The 25974-nt window shown below is 34.3% G+C and overlaps 1 pseudogene across 1 annotated transcript in view; it reads left to right on the forward strand.

Moving 5' to 3' along the window:
• The window catches only part of LOC143386138 (cadherin-12-like), an 80725-nt pseudogene that overhangs the window by 37452 nt on the left and 17299 nt on the right, over positions 1–25974 (forward strand). Inside the window, exon 4 of the transcript XR_013089812.2 lies at positions 13805–13941. The product of XR_013089812.2 is annotated as a cadherin-12-like (transcript). The remainder of the gene's footprint in view (positions 1–13804; positions 13942–25974) is intronic.

Raw genomic sequence — 25974 nt, forward strand, 5'->3', positions numbered from 1 at the left:
TTGCACATTTTGGGGGTTATTGTTAAATAATACCATGTTAGTCAGCTCTTCATCAAAGTCACAGAATACATGAGAAAAATAAATGAAAGATGACTTATTTGGGCTTACGATTTCAGTTCACAGATTCTTGGCCAAGATGCTTTTGACTTGTGGCATCTCAGTATCTTATGCAGGGGAAAATTGGGGCATAGAATGTCTGTCCACCTCTGGGTGACCAGAAAACCAAAGAAAAAAAGTCCTGCTCTCACTATCCTTGTCATAGCCTTGCTCCCAATGATGGAGGTAACTTCCTTCCGCTATGCTAAGCCTCTTAAATGTTCTTCCAGTAATTTGGAATTGGCAATGAAATATGCATATCATTTTGGTACCTGTGAAAGCAGAAGTCTAGGATGAAGGAAAAGAAGTGGAGTATAAGAAATTATTTTAGTGATAGGGAATGTGATTTTTTGAACAATAAAAAAGTGGTGCTAAATCATGTCTTCATAATTGTTCAAATGCATTTTAAAACTTATCAGTGATTTGATTTTCATAACTGTGATCTCACCTAATCACCTTGGGTAACCATTGCTTGTAAACTCAGCAGGAACCCGCCCCTGGGAGACAATAAGGTATACTTGTTGTAGACATGCTCTTATCATGTTATTGGTCCTTCTGAATCTTGCTCATATACCATATTTCTAGTTGACAATACAAAATGACAACAACACTCTTACAAGAATGCATTGCTTATTTTGTTTTCACTAGGAAAAAAAAATTCTGTTCCCTCAAACCTTATATTCAAATAAGGATTTATTTATATTGGTAGCAAGTGACTATCAACATATAATGATATCATCATATTTAATTTCTACTAGTTCTGGGATGTGCACATGTCTCACATCACACACAATAGAATAGCTGATATTATTTTACAGAGAGAGAAATCAAGATACCAGAAGATCAAATCATGTCTTCAGGAACGATGGCAAAAGATTTGAAGAAATACAGCTAGATCCCCAAGTTCTCATTATTATAAGCCTTGGAACAAATAGCCAAAGAATTAGCTTTAATTTACAAAGAAATTTTATTTTAGTTTAGTAATACATTCAATTACGCAGTGTCACTGTAATGGAAAGGATGGTGATTTATTTCAGAGGCCAACCTGTTTTGCCTTAGGTAACTCCTCAGGAGTTCTGACCACCCAGGTGAACATGGGATGTATCATGGACCTGAATTGCTATGCTTTCCTTTTGCTAGTGGTTCAGGTTACTTGCTTTATCTCCAAGTGCTGAGGGAGCAAACATTTAAAAAACCCTTTCCATTCTCTTTCTTTTCTCTTCTATCTTGTGTGTGTGTGTGTGTGTGTGTGTGTGTGCAGGGTGATGGTAACAGGGATTGAACTCAGAGGTACTCAACCACTGAGACACATCCCCTGCCCTATTTTGTATTTTATTTAGAGACAGGAGTTGCTTAGTGCCTCACCTTTGCTGAGACTGGCTTTAACTTTGTGCTCCTCTTGCCTCAGCCTCCTGAGCTGCTGGGATTATGGGCGTGTACCAGAACACTTGGCTCCATTCATTCTCTCTATAATTTCTTCAGTTGCTTTTGGAGAATAATTCTTTTGTCACACTAATTTGAAATTATGTATGTATGTGTTTGACCTATAATAATTAGTTATTTTAAATGCATAGTAAATAATCATCATATATTTTCCTGAAAAAATACTGTAACAGTCAATAATCATTAGAAAATTAAAGAAATTAGTCCATGAAATAATCTGTCATAAACCATTCAATGAATTATTAGAATGTGAATAATTTTAGTGTAAATTAACTAAAGAGTACACATGTCTAGTTTTGTAGGAAATCAAGCTTACTTAGAAGAAATAAAAGAAATAAAAGATTCTTTAAAACATAATATAAGCTTTTAAGACACAAATGGTAAATTGCTTTAGATAAAATAGCAAACAGATTCAGACCATTTTGCTGTGGCTCCTAGAGACAGTAAATAAAATTAATGATGACCTGAACAAACATATACTACTTCAAGGCACTAATATGAAGTAGTTATGATGAAGCTATCTGGAAAGTACTTCAGGATAAGTATGTTTAACACTCATTGATATAAATTAAGAAATTCCATGTCTACCCTCTAGCCTGGATATTGTTAATAAGAGCAGTCAGATGTTCTTATAAAATAATACAGTGCACCCATGTAAGTACAAGGCCCTATGACTGAACAGGGAACTCACTGATGAACTCTAATGAAAGGAACTTCTTATGTACTCAACAAAACAAAATACAAAACTCTTGTTTTGCTATTTTCATTTTTGAGAAACCACCATTAACATCAATTCAAACATGTAGGTTAGACAAAAGAAATAACACAGGAGGATTTTGTAGGAAAGAAGTGATGGATGTCACTCATAAGGACTTGAGGACCCTTCATAGGAACAACACGAGCAAAGGCAAAATGTGCATTTAGTGCTGCAGGGAATTCAGAAAATAGCTGGATTGAATTGAGAACCACGGCCCAATGAAGGACGCATAAGATCCAGAGTCAGAAATATTTCTAGGGATGAAATGCCTACATTTATTAAGCACATTCTTTATTTGTATTATCAAACCCTGCTATCTGTATGTTTCAATACATAACAAAACTGAGAATCTGTGTTTTATATTCAAGACATCAAGTTCAGAACCCAAGCTCAGTATTGGTGTAAACCACATTTTCCACCATTACAGCAAGCTGCTTCAAGGTCTCAACAAATTGAACAAAAGGTCACATATAAAGCTCTGGGAACAGATGATGTTTTCTTTAAAGAAAAAAAAAATCTTTCTCTGAGAGTATCTAAAGACAAAATACATGGTCCACATAGAACAAGAGAATGGCAGAGTACAGGGGAGTCTGAACACTGACATGTACATGTATCAAAAGTTTCACAGTTAGAATACAATGTGTGACTGTTTAAGAAAAAAACAAACAACAAACAACCACAACAACAACAACAAAAACAGGCCTGTCACTTTGGTGCACAACTGTAATCCCAGGTACTCAGGAGGCAGAGGCAGAAGGATGGCAATTTTAAAGCCATTCTGGACAACTTAGTGAGACTCTGTCTTAACTTAAAAGGAATGAAAATATAGTTCATATAGTTCAATGGTAAAGCAACTCTGGGTTCAATCCTCAATACCAAACAAAAAAAAAAAAAAAGGAAAGTATGAGAAAAATTAAAGGAAAATGAATACATAACAAATATAATTTTAGGGTCTGGGGATGTGGCTCAAGCGGTAGCGCGCTCGCCTGGCATGTGTGCGGCCCGGGTTCGATCCTCAGCACCACATACAAAGATATTGTGTCCACGGAAAACTAAAAAATAAATATTAAAATTCTCTCTCGATTTCTAATATATATATATATATATATATATATATATATATATATATATATATATAATTTTATTAACACATTTTATATTTATACCTCTTTAGACACCTATTCTAAGCATAATACTTATATCCAAATGAGATATTTAAACAAAGAAGTGAAACATTTCTGTGTGTGTGTGTGTGTGTGTGTGTGTGTGTGTGTGTGTTACTCTCTAATACTCTCTTGAACCCAGGGTGTTTTTACAAGGTTTCAATGAACTTTCTGGGCTGGCCTGAAACTTACAATCCTTCTTCCTTAGCCTCCCCTTTCACTTTGTCCCACGTCCCAGCAAGAGTGCTAACTATTTAACCATTCTAACTTTATAATGTGTTTAGTTTTTCATTGAACATCTAAAACAAACAATCAACTATCCAAACTGAGATACAACTTTAAATTTATTAAGAAAAAATTAAAAATAAGGAGAAATATAAGATAAAGAAAAAAATAAATGAAAGAAATAAAGATCTCAGTGTTTATATGAACCTTTTTAAACTTATGTTTGCCTAAAAAGGTTCATATAAACACTGAGATCTCTAAGAAAAAAGTTTAAAGCTTAATTGTTATTGTTAAGGAAGCAATTACACTCTGAGTGTTGATGTATATGGCTGAAGTTTTCATTAAAATGTTTCTGCAAATAGATTCAATTGACTTTCATTTCATTAGCTGCCCAAAGACAAAAGCAGCAACAACAACAACAACAACAAAATATTAGCAACTTAGAGGAGATAAGAATGAAGAGATTTTGATATATAATTATTACCTAAACAAAAGACTGTTTTCTACATTGACCTGAATTATTATTTTTACATTTTATTACCTAAGTATAAGATGTAATAGTTTTAGTATAGTTCAATACCATCAAGTACTTTTTACAAAATGTTTTGATAATTAGGACAGGGTCAAAGTTAGCATTTCTATTAACTCAGAGGAAGTTATTTAGGTAAATTAAAAGAAACAATTTTAAGGGGAATGCTTACCTAATGAAGAGAATAAAAGTTTTTGAGGCATTTCTAAAAACTCATTTACAGAGAAGTAATAAAAAACTGTAGTCTATCAGGTAGCCTTCACAGGTCAGGTTACTGTTTTAGTTTTTTTTTTAAATTTATTTCTATTCAATTGTTAAACCAGTTTTCTTTGCAATAGTCATTGAATAATTGTATGAATTGTTTTATATATCATAAGTATTTAGTTTTTCATTTAAATCTCAACTATTATTGAGTAAGTAGAAGATGGTACAAACATACTTTATTGTTATGTCTCTTGTTTATTGAAAAGGGTATGTTTAAACAAATTATAAGTTCAGGTTACACTGCTGGGATTAGTTGCAAGTAAATATCAATCTATCCTTAGATTTTAATGAAGACTCTTGGAAACTCAAAGTGTGTGATTGTTGTCTCTAGGAAGGTGTATCTCCTGAAAAGCCCTTCTATATTTAGAAACTATGCGGTGTCTTCTTGGAAATGTTCAAAAATTATAGTCGTGGTTTCATTGTCAGTTAGATCATGGCATTTTTTTTCTGCTACTGGTCTCCCAATTGTTATATTGGGTAAAATATCACAATAAAAAATGATAGCTCTTGTTCAACATTTACTCTTTCATTGGGCACTGGATTCAGTCAGTCATGTGAAGGCAGGGCATCAGAAAAATACTAGTCTGTATAAGTTTCAGCCATATTCCAGAAGTCAGGGGGCTTCCTCATAGGAGAACATCCAGAGAAAAGGGTACCAAATCTCACCAGGGGACAATCTAAAAACTGGGTGACATAAAATGGTGAATGAGAGCCAAACACAGAAACCATTTATAATACAGAGCCTGAGAATCTGTGCTCATGGTTTGTGTTTGAGAGATTTGTGCGGAGCTTCGTAGTTCAGGTATTTTAAAGTTGAAGATAATGTATAGCATAACTTGATGCTAGAACTAAGCATAAGTTTGTGGGTATGGAAGTATATTTTATCTGGAAATTAAATGAAATAATGTTGACAGACAGAGGAAAGGGAAAACACACACACACAAACAGACAGTGCAAGTTGACACGTGTGATTCTGGGTCTAAGCAACACATTTTATCTTTTTAACAAGACAGTTACACAGTCAGGTACATATTATTTTCCAAATTTTGTAGAAATGAAGAATAGTGTGCATTAGAAAGAAAGATTCCACACCTAACTGTAAAAAGTATGAGTGATATTTTACATCACTCATTCTGTCCAGAAAACAAGTGTTCTTCAAACTATTTCATTGCATTTCAGTAATAGTCAATTTATGCAGTGCACTTATATGTCAGTGTCAGACTGAGCAAAGTAAATTAAATTTGCTTACTATGGTAACAAGATACAGGATGCTGTAGACACATTATTATTTATTTAGAGGTTTTATTTGTTTTGTAGACTGAATTTAAGGCCTTGTGCATTCTAGGGAAGTACTATATTACTGAGTTAAGTCCTCAGCCTGACATATTATTTTATGCATACATTATACAAATCATTGAATATTTAATATGTTGTCAAAAAAGTTAAAATGTATGTAATTAACTACACAAAGTTGTATTTCTGTTTGAATCAAATTTGTAAATTATGACATGTCTCCAAGTATTAAGTATAAGTAAAATGGTAAATTTTTATTTTGTCTGGGAATGTGAAGTTTTTTCTGGGATTTAGAAATTTGAGTATTAACGCTAATAAATTCTTCTGCAAATCAGAAAAATAAATTGGTTTTCCTGAATAAAACATGTTAAAATGTCTTATTGCCTTCTAGTGGAAATATTTAGCTGTCATATAAACTGGAATAATTGTTTCTGTGCATCAAATTAAGTGCAAAATATAAGTTGCAAGTTGTCTGTGGAGATTACTATCCCAGGCAGTTGGTAACAGAAAGATGAACAAAACTAGTCTCTACTTTTAAATAATTTAAAAGGCAGTGGGAAAGAAAAGAGATTGAATCACCTACAGGAAATATATACAAGCTATGTTATCTTATTTGGAATCTACCGTATTAATTGAATATTATTGCCGGGGTTCGGCTGCAGCAAAATAACCTGAGGGTGACAAGGAACTTGTGTAGACTGATACAGCAGGAGTGGGAGCCGTTATTTATTGTAGGATAGGAGCGGTATATGCACATTCCACACAGCTTATCTTAATTAACATAAATTAGATACAGCAGTCAACCAATAAGGAATCTCCACACTTAATGGCTCGCTGGAGTTACTTCACAAACCACTCCCTCTGGCAAAATGCCAGGCACCATCTTGACTTGTTTACAGACCCTAACATTTCCCCCTTTTGTTTAATTTAAATAATGACCATAGTGGTTTTTACACAAACACCATAAATAATCTGCTACAAGCAGAAGGGGAGGATACAAAATGCCACAATACCAAGCCAATTGATGGCTCCATGCAAGGAGCCCTTGGAAAAATAATACCAGCAATGACACTGTTAGCAAAGATATTGAGTTACAATTTGTTGTAGATTACAGTTTGTTGTCTCAGTCCAGGTAAAACAGTGTCTCAATAGATTAACTCACAGTTCAGGTAAATCACAGTCCAGGTTAGTTCTGCAGGCAGCGAGCTTAAATCACAGTCCAGGTAAGTTCTGCAGGCAGCTAGCTTGATCCGAAGTCTTGTTTGGTTCTCAGCAACACTGGAAATTCTTCCACCCTTGTCCTCACCGGCACTGGGACAAAGGCAGGAACTCCAGCAATGATGCTAAAGAAAATCCTGTAGTATTCCAGCAGGCGCTAAGAAAACAACCTTCTGAACAATTTAGTACATTATCTCAAGGTTTTTTTTAACATTTGAAATAAGCCTTAATATTGCTCATTACTCATTAGCTTCCAGGTGTGGGGGAACCATTGTAGTTACTGGCCTTGGAAATGATCAAACTTCAGGGATGCGGGCTATCTTCCACCTGCAGCATCCCGGGCAGCCCCAGATGGACCCAGGGAGAGTCCGGGGAGGGTTCTGGACTCAAACTGCCACTGGGCACAGGGAGCAAGAGCCTGTGAGACTGTGCCTCTGGGTCAGGTTTGGATTTGGGTTCTCGCAGTGGTGTCCTGCTCCCCGGGCCGGGGGTCGGGGAAGAGCCTGCTGCCACCGGTTGGAAAGTCCTTGCTGTGCCATGACCGGCTCACGCACATGGCAGCCACCATGCCATGCCAATTCACGCACCCTCCAGTAACGAAAAGTATTCAGTAATAGCCTTTTGCTGCAACATTTTTCCTGATAATCCTTGCTCCTCTGAACTTTCTTCTTTCTGACTAGAGTTCCTGGACTTCCATCAACACATACCCTAACTGCTCTTGGTTCCACTGGGGTGCCTTCTTCTCTTAGTAATTTAATTCTCACCCCTTCCATATTTTCGTCACAAAGACAATACAACATTTCAAGACAAAACAAGACACAAACATACTGTATCAATCTTCTCCATTTTCTCGAAATGGTCATTTGTCCTCTCACCCTATCTGTCTAGGGACGAGCAGATTTGCTCCCTTCCTATCTATGGACGGGCAGCTTTTTTTTTTTCGTCACTTACCCCCGAGTGTCCTGGGGCTCCCCATATGGGCCACCATCTGCTGGAGTCCGGCTGCAGCAAAATAACCAGGGGGTGACAAGGGACTTGTGTAGATTGATACAGCAGGAGTGGGAGACGTTTATTGTAGAATAGGAGGGGTATATATACATTCCACACAGCGTATCTTAATTGACATAAACTAGATACAGCAGTCAACCAATAAGGAATCTCCACACTTAATGGCTCTCTGGCGTTACTTCACAAACCACTCCCTCTGGCAAAATGCCAGGTGCCATCTTGACTTGTTTACAGACCCTAACATATTACATTGCATGGAAGAAAGATGTTCACATTTCCAAGATGGGTAGAGTCTCAAATAATGAAATATTTTAAAAATAAAATGCAGGTTAAGTGCAAAATAAAGGAAGAAAAGAATTGTAAGAATTGATGGAGATTCCACTTAATGAATGGCCAATGAGGAACTCTGCAGAGGCCTTTCTTGGTAAAACAAATAAACAAATAAAAATTAAAAAAATTATGATCAAAATAAAAAAAAATTATTTACTGTCTCTCATAACTTTTCTAAAGGCTAACAGCACAAGAAGAACTATTTACTCAAGTAAGTCAACAAAAATTTGTGAAAAGCAACAGACTTTGGCAGTGGACCCAAAGCCACTACCTCCCTCCTTATTATGTCCCAGCTACCTTGGTAGAAATGCCTTCCCTGGGTATTTGTGGTTGAAGAGACATGTCTTCCCTCTCTTCAGTAGCCAATCAAGAGATAATGGTTTGCTAGGAGGGTCAGGCTGCCAATATTTCTCATCCCCTCTACCTCCAGGTTTCAGAAGCTAAATTTCTAGTGAGTGTGACTAAGGGTCCAGTAGCATCTCTCCTCCAGTCAGTATCACACACAGCTGGAGGTTCTACCCCAGTGAGACTAATAATGTGGGGCCCAAACACCCTGAACAATGAGAGGCAGAACAGGAAGTCCACAGGCTGCTGTCTACACCCAATGCCTAGAGCACTGGCTCAGAGAATTTGCCCAGGCTGAAACAGAGTCCTTGAGAACCCAGAGATCTGAAGCTCTTCTCCAATTACTTGCTTTTATTAAGCCTTAATAGACATATTTCATAATTATTACCATGTTTTATTAGACTTGTGACATAGATACATAAAGGTTGGTGTAAATATGTTTATACCATATTTAATAAAAGCACATAGATATATAGGAGCAATATTTCTAGATAGTACTGGAATTCAGTTAGGGAATTTGAATCTGATAAGGTGTATATGGTCAAACCTCAGAATAGGTATAAGAAAAAATAAATCAATGAAAAAAAGTATAAGGATTTATATTACAATGCAAAATGTTCACTTAATGAAAAAGAAAACAGTAGAGAAGGAATAGAGGAAAAAAGAAACAAAACTTATGGAAAAAAAAATAAACTGGCAAATGCAGATTCAATATTAATTCAAAGACCTTATATGTAAAAGGAATAAACAATCTAATCAAAAGGCAGAAAATATAAAACTACATAAAATCTGATGAAACATGATTTGTATGATTATAAATTTCTGGTAGCAAAGTTATCCAATTTGAGTCCTTGGTTCTGTGCAAATGGCCATGCATTTTTTTTCAACATTTTGTAGCAAGTAACTACACTAGGCAACCTTACTTCTTTGGGCCTCACAAATGTCTCAACCCTTTTTTGTATAGATAACACACTTATATCATTTTGCAGTATATCCCATCTTTCCCTTAGTGCATCTGATACTGTGGGACTTCAAAGATCATAGATAGGGGAAGGGCTCAGGGATATTGATCTTGGAGAGCTGAGAAAGTTTCTGCCTATCAGACTGGGCCTGCCACGGAGTGTGGGGCAATATGAAAGTGGGTGAAGTGAAGTCAGTCTGTAAACACAGATTAATTGACCCTGAGAAAACATTTAGTCAGTGACCTTTCTTGGTAAGGGGGTCTCCTTCTGCCGCTTAGCATAGGATTTCAATAAAGGTTAGCTTTTTCATTTGTGACTTAAATATCTGATAAAAAACAATTTTATAGGAGGAAAAGATTATTTGAGGACTCACAGTTGCAGGAGTCCTGTCCATAGACAGCCTGTTCTATTCCTTAGGCCTCGAGGTCAGGTAGAACATTATATGAAAGAGTGTGACAGTGGGAAGCAGCTCACATGATGATGAAAAAGAAAAGAGAGAGACTCCGTTTACCAAATACAAAATACATACCCCAAAGACATCCTGTGTCCTCCGTACACACCCTACCTGCCTTTAGTTACCACTTAGCCAATTCCACCAGGGGACTAACTCACTGATTAGGTTCAGACTCTCATAACCTCATCATTTCTTCTCTAAACCTTCTTGCATTGCTTCACACATAACATTTTGGGCGATACCTAATATCTAAACCATAAAAACGTTAAAGCCACTAATTTTGACTTGTAGTTTCCCATAGGCTGGGCATCAGAATTGCCTAAAATTACAGGGAACACCCCTCTGTTTATTTTTACTTTATTCTGAGATTAAGTGTGTGAGTAAGTATTTATTTCTGGACTAACCAAATTGTTAACATTAACCCTCAACAATATTGGGACAAATTAGTTGTCTTTGATTTTGGAGAAACATGTTAATATTTAGGATCCAGGGGATATAAAACCTGTAAGGTACTCTCAAATATGTCTGTTAAAACATTAATACATGTGTGTACATGAAGTTAAAAATGAATGTGGAAAGTATTATCAAGTAATATATTGGAGAGGTATTCTAAAATGTTCTTAGAAATGTATGATGAATTTAAATTTAAAAATAACATAAAGTAGAAGTTCTTGTCTGTCATGTTGGAGAGTACCTAATATAAATCATGCACCAAGGTCTACCTACACAAGAACAAATGACTTTTAAACAGGAGGCAAGAGAATGTCTTTTATCATTAAAAACTCCTCAGGGACAAAATTATTTTATTCCTTGACCCCATCACAATTTTTATCCATAAAAATGAAATTTCCAGAAAATTAAACACATAACAACATATACACATAGAGTTAATAAATTTAAAATATTTTCTAAAAACTACCACATTCTTGCACAACATTCATGATACCTAAAATGAATGAATTTTACGGATGAAAAGGGTGAAATTTTTAGCATATAAATTATATCTCAATTAAGTTTATGGAAGGTGAAGTACATTTTAGCAAAGTGGGAACTTACTGGAGCAGTTCCAAAATTGCCCACAGTGTGTACTATTTCCTGAGGAAACCCCTTATAAATGTTTACAGTTCTAATATAAACATATTTGCTTTAAGTATCTGAAATCTGTGTTTATATATGTTCTCTTCTTCAGTCCTACCTATTTCCTCAAAACATAACAAGGAATTCTGTCACCCCTGCATGTGTCCATTTCTACCAATTTAAAGTCAGCTAATGTATCTTGTGTCTTCTTTGGGCTGCAAGTGTCCCTAGTTTTCCTCATCACTCCTCAAAGCCTGTTGAATCAAGTCTCTTTACAACCCTGCTTACTCTCCGTCTTTTGTCAAGATTTTGGAGATCCAGAAATGCTCACAGTCTCATCCTCTTCAAATACATCCACCAAGTTACTTTTCTAGGGGTTAAATGTAAGCCCCTGTGACCCTGCTCAGCAGTGTTGTTCTCCCTTAGCATGTGGCCTACCTCCTTAATAGTATGTCTAAGGTCTTCTTTGACCTAAATCACTCATCTTCTCATTATTGTTCCTCTCAAGTATTTTCTGTAGCAATTACTAACAATGTATAATTCTCTATACTACTTTCACAGGTCTGATAGTGTGGTTGCATTGCTCTCTAAAATACCATCTTTTCCCTTTCACTTTGAGTTTTTCAGTCTCTTTTTCAAGATCATTTCTCCATATCCTTTTATTGCCACCAAACATCAGGCACAGGATGTCTTGCCTGAACCATTTGATTTTACACTTGTTGCCTTTTCTTGGCTCTCCTATGGTCCTCCCTATCCCTCTATCAGTAATTAAGATCATGTGTTGATATGTGTAACCCCAATTCTTGTTTATTTTACTTATTTTTCATGTGTTAGCTCTAGCAAGGTGTCTACTGCATGATGTACACTCAGCAAATATAATGAGTTGCATGATTGAACATAGTATGCATTGAAAATTCTTTTCAAAATGCTAGCTGATAAACACATTCAGTCACAATTTTCTTCTTCAATTAGGCATATATTTAGTTGAATAGAAGTGCTTACAAGGACTATTGTGAGACAATTCTTTCTTGTTCAAAAATGAACATGCTACAGAGAGAAATAGACTTATTATATCCTCATGCTTCCTGACTTTTAAATGTAACTTAACTTCATTTATATTTTTGAGAGCATTCCTAAAAGATAAGCTATTATATTGAAATCACATGGTTTCAATGCATTCTCACACCTCAAATCAACAGCCATGATATAAAAAGATTAATTGCACGGTTTATACCCTGTTCCATTACATTCAGTAACTTCAGGTGCGAAAATCAATTACTAACAAATATTGACAAGTAATTTTTTTAAAATTACTCATTTGTAAAGGCAAACAAGTTTTGATCTCTGACTGCAGTGACATGAGAACTACAAACTTATCAGAATAATAACAAACTTGCCAGAATAATAACCTGCTCTTTGGAGATACACTTCCCTTAACTGAATTTTCATGATGAACACAGGATCACTTTTTGTGGCATGGGTATTTCAATGGGCCAGCTGCAATAATGTCACCTGCTCTCAGCCACTGTTATGAACCTATCTTTTGTTCCCCTGCCAGAAACATAATGTTTGTAAATGTTCTGTGCATCACACCATATGATTAGCAGAGCTCTTCCTTATAATATCCCTTGTCAATTTGGTAATAATACAGAGTGATGATCATATGGGGATCATTACTGACTTGTTCAAATATCAGCATAAAACATTGAATCTATGGAAACTTGGACAAATTCTTTCTTGTTTCTATGGTTTCATTTCTATAATTTCATAAGTGGGGAGATTGATAATATATTTTTAGAGCTACTGTATGAATTAATGATAATATTTATCAACATCGAGAGAAATGTGGCAAGCTTTAAAAATGCTAACTCTTGTTATTATAATTGATAACATACAGTTCATGTGTTCACCATTTCCTAACGACTTAAGTGAATGAAATTTCTGTTTTGTTATTCATTTTCTTGGATGTTCTACTCCTATTGCTTCACATAAGTCAGCAACATTTATTACCAAATATGTCAGACAATAAAAACGATAAAAAAGATATCATTAGCAAAGGTCACCACTTCTTTTTGAAAGTTGTCCTGACATATAGTATAATAAAACAGCAATGGCTCTTTTATGTTTGTATAAAGACAAATATTTTTGTACAATCACCAAATTGTCAAAGTTTTTCCTTCATTTTCCATAATGTGATTTTTTCCCCTGTCTGTGTTAAAATCAAGATTCTACCTCAGTTCTGGCATAGATTTTTGTTATTATTTGCAGAAGTCTCCCTCATCCAAAGCCCTTTCACAGCCACTGTTAAGGATTTTTTTTTTTTACTGCTCAAAAAAGTTTAGTATTCAGCAGGTTAAGGAAACCCATGGTCAGCTTTAGAATTTCAGTCTCTGCTGAGCTTTCAAGGTGTCAAGACCCTAAAATAATATGAACAGCAGGAGTACTAAATCTTTCATTATTTCCAGTTTCCCCTTGAGTATACTGACTTGCAATAAAGAAGCTGTCATTTACATTCTTCTTTATTGCAAGGTGGGTAATAGCTACAGGGAGAAAAATAAGGAACTGTGTCAAGTTAGCCTAACTGCCATTATGATTAATGTGTAATCATTGCACATTTGCATTTACTCTTTTCACATGCAGGTACTTCATAAATTGGAAGAGTGATGGGGACAGCTACTTTACAATAGATGGAAGAGAAGGAACCATCGTCACTAATGAATTACTAGACAGAGAAAGCACTGCACAGTATAATTTCTCCATAATTGCGAGTAAAGTTAGTAAGTATGGCATGGACAGAATCAATGTTATACCACAGTTCTTTGGATTTAACACTTTTAAATGAGTCCCTGCTGAGATGTTTTTCATTTTTGCAATAACAGCTGAGTGGTCTCCCGGGGAAACTCAGAAACCTGTTCCTTTTCCTCCTAGCATAAGTCCAGAGGTATTGTGACAGCTGCCAATGAGCCCTGTTTGCAGTATCGCATGAATACCTAGAAAAGCATTTCATTGTGAGGTCTCATCGTTTTCACTCTGTACTCTCAAAAAGTCACCAGAGTGACAACTTTTCTGCCATGCATGATCCTAAGAGTTTCATAGGCTGGTCAAGAAGAAATAATAATCAAATAAAATTACTCACTCTAAAATATTTTTTGAAATCAAGAAAAGCATTTAAAAAATCATCTCCCTGTCTCTTTCCTGTAACTAGAATATATTTTTAATAAATGTAACTGTGGAATACACCTTTAAGTGAGATTCTGCAAAGAGCTGCAGAGAATCCCTAGAATTGTTTTTAATTGTTCCTTGTGTTCATTTCTGCTTGGTCCAAAATAGAATCCTGTCAACTGAGCTTAATTGTAGTTCTTATGGTTTAACAGTATAATAGAGAATGTGATAAAAATTTCTTTAAGTAATCAATTAGAGTGGAAATGTGACATTTGACTCTTTTTACTTGGTTGTTTTCAACAGAAATGCATTCCCCTAGTTCTTCTGCTTATGATTTCCTAAAACTTTTGGAAAATCCCTAAGTATCTTTCATTTCGTTTTCTCATTTGTTTTGTGCATCTGGTGCAAATTTATAACACTTTTGCAGCTAATTTCACCTTTCAGATCAGAGAGAAGCTATGAATAATTCTGTGGAGGGGTTTTGATCAGTCTCAACTTGGTGGGGGCATAAATGTGGAACAATTTTTTTATCTGTAACAACTGTGGCTCAACATAAACAGTCAGATACCTTACCCCATGTTTTTAGAATATCGTTAGCCAATTTCATGACTTTCAGGTAACTCTTGATTGCTAAATAACTACTGCCTTGTTTGTTTCAATACTTAACTCTTAAAATTTTAACCTGTCATGTGGAAAGTCTAGCTATTCTGAGGCTGCCATAAAAGAGAGATCGCCTGTTGATGCTCAGATTACAACTGGGGCTCAGTTCAGCCTTCCAACACTACATGTCAGTTGATGGTTATGTCAGTCTTGAAACCCCTCATCCAATCTACTTTCTAGATGAATTCCACTTGCTAGATGAGTACCACAGTGTACTCCCCATTGCCTTGTGAAACTAATATTAACTCATGGAATTGTGAGAAACATGAAAATGTTATTTTTTACTTTCCATGTCAAGGTTGTTTTTTGGTAAAATGGAAATAAATCACTGAAGATTCCAAAGAAACCATAATTTGTATATTTGAGAATGTGGGGATAAGGATATAGACATTCAGGTCTCTTGGGTTGGGAGTGAAGGAAATAAAAATGCATGAATTCCTCTTATCTGTCCCACCACTTTTAGCATTGAGTTGCACTGATAGTAAAGGTAAATGTTTGAAGGCCAATTATCTTCTTGTGTGATTTGATCCTTTAATGTTGGGAGCTTTTGGAGACATTTGCATAGGAATCAGATACCACCACACAATGGTAAACCTTAAACTTTCTTAATTTCCTCTTGATTGTCAAGCAGCCTTCTTGATAACAGTATAATTCTTGATAACAGTATAATTTCTCCATGCCAGTTCCTATCTGCTATGTCCACTGTACCCTACGAAAACTCAAAAACTCTTGCCAAGGTAAATTACAGGCTGTGGTACCACAATGTCTTTTTCTTGTCATTTTTGTTCAGATTGGACCTTCTTGCTCAGCTAGACTCAGACACAAGAGTATGAAGTGAACTACTTGAGTGAATGTGCTATTGTAGAGTTGAATACCAGTCAGCTAGTCTTGGTGGACCCTCCACCTGCATTCTCTGTACACTGTTTGCTGTAGTCTCGCTTGTGGTGGACATCTTTCTTCCTTTCTGTTCTGTATCTGCTGTACTTGCATAGGTTAATTCTTTCCTCTTGATAACGTTCAATGATTAATTTCTATAGAATTTTGAGGACAATTAATTTATGAAAATTATTTTCCTAAACTATTTAATACAAAACCATTGTGAGTCTTGCTAAAATCACTTTGAAGTAGGAGTAATAGACCCCTGCCTTACTTCAAGCTAAATGTTTGTGGATAATCCATTGGTAATCTTTACCATACTATAAAAGTTTTCTTTCTCCCAGTAGCTACAAAACCATGGTAATGGTGTGAGAATAGACATAAAAATAATGTCCAGGGCCTCCTTTTAGAGCCTTTAGCTTCAACTGCTTGAAACAGGGAAGAAAGTATAAACCCTTGTGTGAAAATAAAAGTCTTCAGTCACTGAAAAATTAGATTTCCTAAATTTATAGAACCATATTTGGTTACTTATCTCTATAATTAGTGCACATGCTCTCCCAAATTGTAAGCTGTGGATTTTAGCAAAATGCGAGTAAGGAAATCCTAGTTTATGAATAACAAGTAGTTTCTTAGCCCTAATAGTCAGCACTTGAACTTAGGTATATAAGATACATCTGTACATATGTATTTCATGTGTCCAAGAAATCAATTTCCTCAATAAACCTGCAAGGTATTACTATCTACAGTATAGGAGTAAAGGAATTCAAATTGTTTATAGCACTGTGTCACACAGCTAATGATGACAAACCTAAGATTAGAGCCCTGGACTCTTTACCAAAGTAGATTTTGTGGATTGGGTACCAACAGTTGTATAGCCATGCTTATTCATGAGAGTTACGTGGGTTATATATACTCCTTTCTCTCTCTCTCTCTCTCCTCTCTCTCTCTCTCTCTCTCTCTCTCTCTCTCTCTCTCTCTCTCTCTCTCACACACACACACACACACACACACACACAATATGAGAGTGATGCCAAATTAATATTCCTAAAACAGACTGACCATCAATTCCATTTTGAGGAATTCAGTATCTGTTCAAAGACGATTGAATGGATATTAGACCCATCAAAGAAGTCTTCTAGGACAAAATAAACATGCCAAAATATCATCACATGATAATTAGAGATTCCATAAAAATAGGTAATTTTGAGTCTTTATTTTTTGCAAATGAACTTTTAAAGTAAACATGATTCATATTCCAATTCCTTAAGCTGACTTCATTGATCAAGCTATCCCACTGATCAGATATTAGTATCATAGTGAATGGATGAGAAATAAATACCCATTACTTGCTCTTGCATGAAGAATGAAATTGTTTAAGTAGACCAAACTTCAGGTTGAACTAGTATATGTTTTGACCTGACTCTTCTATTAAAACCTCTCAGGTTAAGTGAAATGGTACAATGACAGAACAACTTTAAATTAATTAAAAATCAATCATTTATCAGTGTTGCTATAGTCAGAGGTCCAAATAATTCTCAAGAATTTTAAAAGAGAGGGAAGCTTCAAAATTTCACCTCATTCAAATTATCAGAAAATTTCAAAAGGCCAATGTATCTAAATATTTTGGTGTTAATGTAACAAATGCCCTTAGTTAAAGAGGGTAAGTGACCATGACACTGAAGTCCTATAATTTATTTCATATTTATAATATATGCAAATTACATAAGAGACAATTTTCTTCTTATTGATATTCAAATAATAACATGGATTGGTTTCATTTATTATGAAATAAGTAAAAAAAAATCAATGAACTCTTTTCCTAAATGCTATTTTTGTGAAATTTCATATATTTGTGTAAGTTCATGAGTTGAAATTTAATTGTTTGGTAATCAATTTTTAAGGTGTCTGCATGAAGATATTTTTATGTTACAACTTATTTTACTTAATATAGAACATGTGATATGATTTTCATATGTACAGAAAAATCAAGTTATAAGATTTTTTACTATAATTCAAGCTCAACATGAATTATGCATTTATTTTATTTACTATATTAAGAACCATTTGTGCAAACATCATTTGTTGTAGGTTATGAGAAAACTATAAATAATGTTAATTCTTAAGTGCTGGGAGCCATCAGCCAAGTAGGTATGACAAATTCCTTGCCAGCTTACTCCCATGTTGTCTAGTGGAAGGACTTCTGAAAGGTGACCTTGCTCAAGGACCAGGGCAGGATCCGTGTTTAGGGTGTTCCCCCTTTAGAATAGGGCGGTTTAGCATAATAGGAGATTAGGGTGTTCCCCCTTTAGAATAGGGCAGTTTAGCATAATAGGAGATTAGGGTGTTCCCCCTTTAGAATAGGACGTATCCTGCTGCTGAGTTCCTCTTGAGTGCTTAGGGTCAGACAGTATATTTTGGGAGACAGAAGCCCATGCGGAGTGGATTTGGGCAGAGAGAGGATTTGGGAGAAGTGGATTTGGACAGGAGAGTGGATTTGGGCAGAGAACATGGATTCCCCCAGAACGTGTTTGTAGACGGCCGGTGTGAGTTCAGGAATAAAGAATTGCTGTTTGAATCTACAAGCTGTGTGGAGACTCGTGATTTGTGCCCAGCCAGAGACTGCGGCACTTAAGGACATTGCAGTGAAAGTATAGATAGAAATTAACCAAATTAATGAATTAAAATAAGTTATAATTGTTAAAATTGTGTTTAATTCCATAAAATTCATATTTAAGTAAACACTAGAAAGAAGTTGCAAAGGGTTGACTGACCACTATGTGGTTTTAAAGTGATGAAGGATTTAAGTAAAAATAAATGACCTTTTGACAGAATATTCTTTTTTAAAACATTTTTTAGATGTAGATGGACACAATACCTTTATTTTATTTATTTATTATTATGTGGTGCTGAGGATTGAACCCAGTGCCTCACATGTCCTCTACCACTGAGCCCCAGCCCCTGGCAGAATATTCTGAAATGATTCTCTGTATGCCAAAAAACTAGCTATGAAATTATATTCTTAGACAAGGTGAAGTAATAATAAAATAGTTAAACTATTCTAATACTTGTGTACCCATTAACTCATATGATCCCCTTTGATAATACTTCAAGGTTAGTATTACTATCCATGATGTAGGAGTGAAGAAATCAATGCTTTGAGACATTTCTTCATAGCCCAGCACCACACAGCTAAAGAGGACAAACCTGGGTTTGGACCCTTTGACTCTCCAAAATACATTTTGGGATGCGTATCCACTAACTTCTGCTTCCTTCCTTTATTTTAAATGAGTAATAACAATAGTCATGGTAATTTTCAAATGCATTTTGAATAAAAAATATAGTACAGATGTTCTGTAAATGAGCTGGCTATGCTACAAAAACAAACCAGTAACAATTTTTCCAAAAATAGATGGACATGAGACTGGGAATCATATTTACACATTAAGAGAGGAAGATTTGAAATGCGTTCTCAAGCACATCACTGCTGTTTGTCAGCAGGTTCTCAGTCTTTGCAGAGGAAGCCTATGAGAAAGTAGAAAAGAGACCTCTCCTTAAAGGTGTGGTGTTAGTTAACTTTGGGATATTAGATAATTATGCTATGTTACCAAATGCATCAGAATTCAGTCACATAGAACACCAACATTTATTATCTCATTTATTCATTCATGGGTGAAATGAGTCCTCTAAATGTTCTCTCATTAGACCTTAATTAAGTTCACTCCATAAGTGATATTATGATTCAGTTTCTTGTAGGATGATGGACTTGAGACTTAGAATCTCAGAGGCTGTTGTTCCCAGGATGTTCTCAGTTTCCTGTAAATGAGAGCTTCTAGGGCAGTTTACAACTCTCAGTCAGTGCGATCAAAACAAACACAGGAGACAGAGAATGTGTGAAAGATCAAAATTAATCCTTTTTGTAATTTTTTTAGACATTGATGGGTCTTTATTTTGTTATTTATTTATATGCGGTGCTGAGAATCAAACTCAGTGCCTCACATATACTGGGTAAGCGCTCTACCACTGAGCCTCAACCTGAACTCCATGAAATTGAACTTTCTATAACCTACTCTGAGAAATTGCATCACATCGCTTTTGCCACATTTTGGTTCAGTAGAGGCAAACTACTAAATCTAAACAACATGTAAAAACAGAGAGTAAAGCAAGTGTGTAAAAAGAAGGCAGTGATAATTATAGACCATTTTAAAAAGGTTGACTATTTTATGTGACTCTTGGCAACTAAATAAGTTATTTTAAAAAGAAGAAAATTTAGGAACCATATTATCTGGCCTCTAAGTCCTGAAAATTTTGTGAGAGAAGCAAATATCTGGTGAAATGATTTAAATGCCAAATCAAAATAAAAAGTGTTCTCACTATATCCCATATAACTTTTAATTTAAACTGAGTGTTTAAAATATTAAAACACACACACATACATTGTGTGCATGTAAGAACAAGGAACAATAAGTCCTACCACCACATAAAACTTTAAAGCTTAAAGAAACTTACGGAAAAATGTACCTTGTCATAGGGAGAAGAGGGGATTACAGGTGGGGAAACTGCTTAAGCAAAGTCGTAGAGGTATCAAAGTTCATGTTGAGATCAGATCCTGCAACCTTTGTGGGACAGTTGGATGTACAGAGGAAATAGAGGGGAAAGATTGTCTGTAGTCTCATTCAGCCATCCAAAGCTTCACTGAGAATTTAGTTTTTCCAATATGTTTGAGTCTACCCTCATTTTGTTGTTTCTACCTGTATGTCCTTTGCTTAACACCTTTCTAAAAGGCATGTATTTCTCCAACTTTTTTTTGTTGGTGGATTTGGAATGCATTTCTTTAATCCAGCACTGACTGCCTCACAGTGTATTATCTGGTTCACTGTGATTGACCAGGGAGCTGGTGACAAGGGTGAGTTGGAATTCTTTGTGGTGTCTGACCAGCAGTACTCTCCTACTCTCCTTCCCCCATTGATTGGATCACTTTTCAAAAAAGTTATAATATTTCTATGCATGCTGTTGAAAAGTAATATCCTTGGGTTGCCTTTTTTTTCCTACTATTGTTCCTCTACTCCCCAACTATGATCACAAGTATCACAGTCATCTGGGATAATTTTTTTTTATAAGACAGATGTTTGGGTACATTCAAGTCACATTGGATCAGAATTTCTGGGATTATTGTCAAGAAACCTGTACTGGAAACAAGCACCCTATGTCATTAAACAAACATCAGGTGGGGAAACTGCTTAAGCAAAGTCATAGAGGCATCAAAGTTCATGTTGAGATCAGACACTGCAACCATTGTGGGACAGTTGGATGTACAAAGGGAATGTTGCCAAATTCTCCAGTGTCCTAAAGATGAGCACAAATTGAGGGAAATAAAAATTTGAAACCTGTCACTACTCAGCAGAGATGAGGTTTGATGATGGCATGGAGCAATTGCTTATGATTCTAAGCCCATGTCATTTTTTCTTCCATCAGTTTCCCAGATAATTAACCTTCTCTTACTTTTCATAGAAGCCTTTTCATAGATTCCTGGTAGAATCTAGGTAGTTTGTCTACCATTTTCTAATTTTCTTTTTTTCTTCCCCCAAGTAACTATTTGAAACTAATTTGTATTCTCAAATGAAAATAAATTTTATTTATACTAGAATTGGCAACATTTCAATAGTAGTTCTAAGAGTGATACTGTGAAGAATGAATCACTTGTAAAGTTTTCAAACTATTTCATAAAGCTCTGCAGTGTATCATATAACATGAAAAAAATAATCATTAATGTTATCTCGATCATCAACTTAATTTAGAAATGTTTACATTTTGCTCACTATTATATGCTATGCAAATATAATAAAATCCAAATTTATGTTGTGAGAGCTTATATTTTATTTTAAACCTTCAACTGCTTATGATTATACTAACATAATCAAACTGCTAAAGAGTACTTTAAATCAATATAATTGCTTCAACAAAATCACATGTACAACATTAATGTCAGCCTTATTTTTTACTTAATTAGTATCAGTTTTCTCAAGAAGTAAAAACTACATGATGAACTTTTCACCTAATTGCTGAAATCCATAAACAAATATATATTTATACAAATATGATAAAGTTCCATTAACACAGAAATATTCCTTTAACCTGACAGAGTTCAAGAATAGAAAAAAAATATCAAAACTATTACATTGACATGATATATCATATCTAATATATTTGTAGAGTGATATTATCAATTTAGCATGAACTTTTAGAAGAAATGTCTTTATCTTATACATCTTTGATTCCAAGGTATATTACTCATTATGAACTACATGGATATGTTTGTAATTAATATATTGTGAATGTTCAACCTTTCTTGAAATATATTACATATTAACAATTTAAGTCACCAACACTACATTATACCTTCTATTCATTAGAGTCTCAAAACTATTCATCATGAGTATAAATAAGACAGCAATATTTTAATATTTTTTCATTTATTTTTTCCTTAGTATATCTTAACATGCCATTTTTAATGTTTATAAAACAAAAAAAAAAAAAAACTTCATTAGATGGGCTTATGGAATAATGACCATAAAGCACAGTATACTGTAAAAAAATAGCATGTTAAAATGTCAATCAAAAGAAAGCAAAGAAGGAGGGTGCTGTAGGAGCAGAGAAAGAGGTATCAGGGAGTACCTCCACAATACTGCTGCATGTTAACTATAATGTCAGGGAAAAGATATTAAAATTTTAGTATATTGGATACTAGAAATATCATCTATTTCATTCTTGATTGGAAAAAGCACTGATACTAAGAATAAAGTAATTGAATATAAAAGAAATAAGTATATGGAAAATATTTAGGGTGAGTAAAAGGTGACACTCTTTTGTATTTGTCTTTGTCTCTTTCCCTATACTTTTCTCATCCCTATAATAAAGATAATCAAGGTGAGAAAAAATTAAGGTTTGTGTTCTGTTCCAGCCTATGTGATATTTCAATATTATTATGAAGAGGTAAAAGCTGAAAAAATGAAATAGATGTATGAATTGTAGTTTTGAAAATGTATGCTGATTGAAGAATAATTAAAAGGATTTAAGAAAAGCAGGTTTGGAGAACAGTAGAAAAAGCTAATAAATAATTTTGTTATAATTTAAGACAAAAACTTGAGTGTTCTATGAAGCGTTGACAGTGGATGAAAATGGAAAGATTAAAATGATGAAAATTGAAACTCATTTAATGTTAAAATACAGGGTGGGGAGTGAGACATCAGTATTAGGGGTCAGGTTTCAGGTAGGAGATAGGAGTAAGGGGTGCAGTAAACTGATGTAGAACAGAGAAACAGAAATAATGGTGTTTTGCAAACACTGAGCTTAGTTTTGAACATAAAGGGTAGAATATGCTTGCTCCTCATACAAATCATTGAAATCATTTGTGTATACTTGTCATAATTCAGTAACAATTTAGCTTTGAAAAATATATTTGGTGGGGCTGGGGTTGAGGCTCAGTGGTGAACACTCACCTAGCATGTATGAGGTGCTGTGTTCGATTTCAGTAGATATATGTGTTTATCAACAAAATAGATTATAAGTGAGTATGAAAAAGAAAAGTTAAGTAAACTGAAAATGTGCCCTTAGAAGAAAAAGATGATGAGGAGGTAGAAGGACAAACAAGACATGAATGCATAGAAATGAACAAATATTTTTAGGAGCTATAAACCACATTTTGAATAATCAAGAAATTATAGAAGAGGCTAAAACACAACTGATTATTTTGTGCATTATATTCTTATTGCTTTTGCATCTTAGTTGATTATAATGAAAGAAAACTACATAGAAATATAAACTATTAATGATTTATTAAATCTCCGTAACTGGGTGTTTCAGAAATTTAATTACTTACCAAAGGACATTTGTTCATTAATTTTGGTATAAAATCATCTTTATTATAAAATTAATTAGTGAATTTTATGTGTTTTCAAAATTCAAATATTTCAAATTACTTATTGTTCATTTATTAATTTTATTTACATTTATCTTTAACTAATACATTAAGGTCTAAAAAGTATACATATTTGTGGAATAACAAGTAATATCTCAAAATCTTTGAACTTATGTAATATTTATATCAGGATCACTATATCTATTGCCTGGACATTAATCATTTCTTTATGGTGAAAACAGAATCCTTTCTCTAGCTTTCTGAAGTATACAGTATAATTATCTCTATTTCTATTTTTATTGTCATAAGTAATAGAATTTCATGGCTGAATAATATTCCATTGTAAATATCTACCAAATTTTCTTTATTTATTTATCAAGTGTTGCACTTCTGTTGTTTCTTTTGCTTGGCTACAGTAAACGTGGCAGTGTATTTTTTTCTTTTTGACATACTTATTCCATTTCCTTTGTGTATATACCCAGGAGTGGAAATATTATATCATATGGTAGCCCAATTTTGAAGTTTCTGAGGGATTATTATTCTGTTTTCCTAAATGGCTGTACTAGTTTACATTCCCACCAACAATGTACATGGGGTCCTTTTTTTCTATTTTCTCCCAGCACTTGTTATCTTTAGTCTTTTGATGACAGCATTCTTGCTGGGATGATGAAATGCCTCATTGTGGTTTTGATTTTTTTCCCTGATGATTAGTGATGTTTAGCATTTTTTCTTATTCTTTGTTGACCATAAAATATTAATCTAATGTTGTTGTAATTATTATAGAGGCAGTAATTTGAGAATAACCTTTTATATTACAAATGGTTTTACAAAAAGTAAAATAGAATTGATAGGTGTATAGATTTTATTAAGCATGGATTAATTCAGGGAACATACACTGAGAACCTGTCAACTCCATAGAAACTGTTTTAGTTTTTCAGCCTAGTCTGTTTTTAATACTATATTTATTTGTTTGTATATTTAATTGAGTATCATGTAGTAGCACTGTGTTATATTCTAAATGTCAAGATAAATATGGCACAGTTCTTGTCCTCAAGGAATTCAAAGTATCTAATACTTCATATTATTTTAAATTTATATATATATATATATATATATATATATATATATATATATATATTACTCTTCATACAGTTTTCATTATGAAAAATAAAAAGATTAGTGGTATTGTTAGGGATTTTTTTTCCTTTGGAGATCACATTTTGTAACCAGAAGCACAAAAGGTAATATTTGACTTTCCCATAGGCATCTATGAATAATTTAAATCCTTTTTATGGATTGCTCAGTCTAGTTGCAGATCACACCACTAAACAGAGCTATTATTAAACATAGTTTAACTTGACTTGCAATTTAGAAGTGAACTGGTTTAAAGAGGAAAGCCAAAGAAAGCCTTTACTATTCACTCATTTACATGTATCATACTCAGTTTGTACAATTATAATTCAGTTTTTGGTATAAAAGGCTACAATTCCAATTTTGAAGTGATTGTAGTTATAATTTAGTACACAATCACAAAATGGAATTTTCACTGATATAGCTATTCCAAGCTCTTGTCATTTTTAAATAAGGAAGCAAAGTAGCTCCCATGTTTATTAATATAACCAGAACCTGGTATTTGTTAGAACTTTACAATTTTCAAAACATTTTGTATTAGACTTCTCACTTGGTTCTAAGAAATGTTGCATTATTTGACTATATTTATTGAGTATCTACAGAGCTGAATACTGCAAAACTCTCTCTTGGCTCTGAAAGGGGTTTCCCCATAGCATGGTGGCTGGAGTGCATTATGAGGTGACTTGTGGAAGAGAGGTGATAATTGCCTGGGCAATCTCAGGCAGCATGCCTTCTTGCTCTTCAGTTCCTTCATAGACATCTCAGATCTCAGGATTTGATAAAAACACTGAGGAGACTCAGAATTCTGCTTTGGCTTCTGCAGAAATCTTAGGGAAGATTCTGCCCATTTTCTCACCTATTCATAGATATAAAATTTTAAAATTTTGTAGATCACTAGGACACTATGGCAAATTTAAATCTGGTACAGAGTCTCAAGGTACTATGTAAAAGAGAGCTCTCCATAAATGTATCGCCTTCGGTTTTCTCTCTATGAAACCACTTGGCACTGAGAAGACCTGGGAGAGAATAGTACAGTTACATGAATTTTACATTCTCTTTAGGTAAC

This window comes from Callospermophilus lateralis, unplaced genomic scaffold (assembly GCF_048772815.1).
Source record: "Callospermophilus lateralis isolate mCalLat2 unplaced genomic scaffold, mCalLat2.hap1 Scaffold_113, whole genome shotgun sequence".
NCBI classification, from domain to species: domain Eukaryota; kingdom Metazoa; phylum Chordata; class Mammalia; order Rodentia; family Sciuridae; genus Callospermophilus; species Callospermophilus lateralis.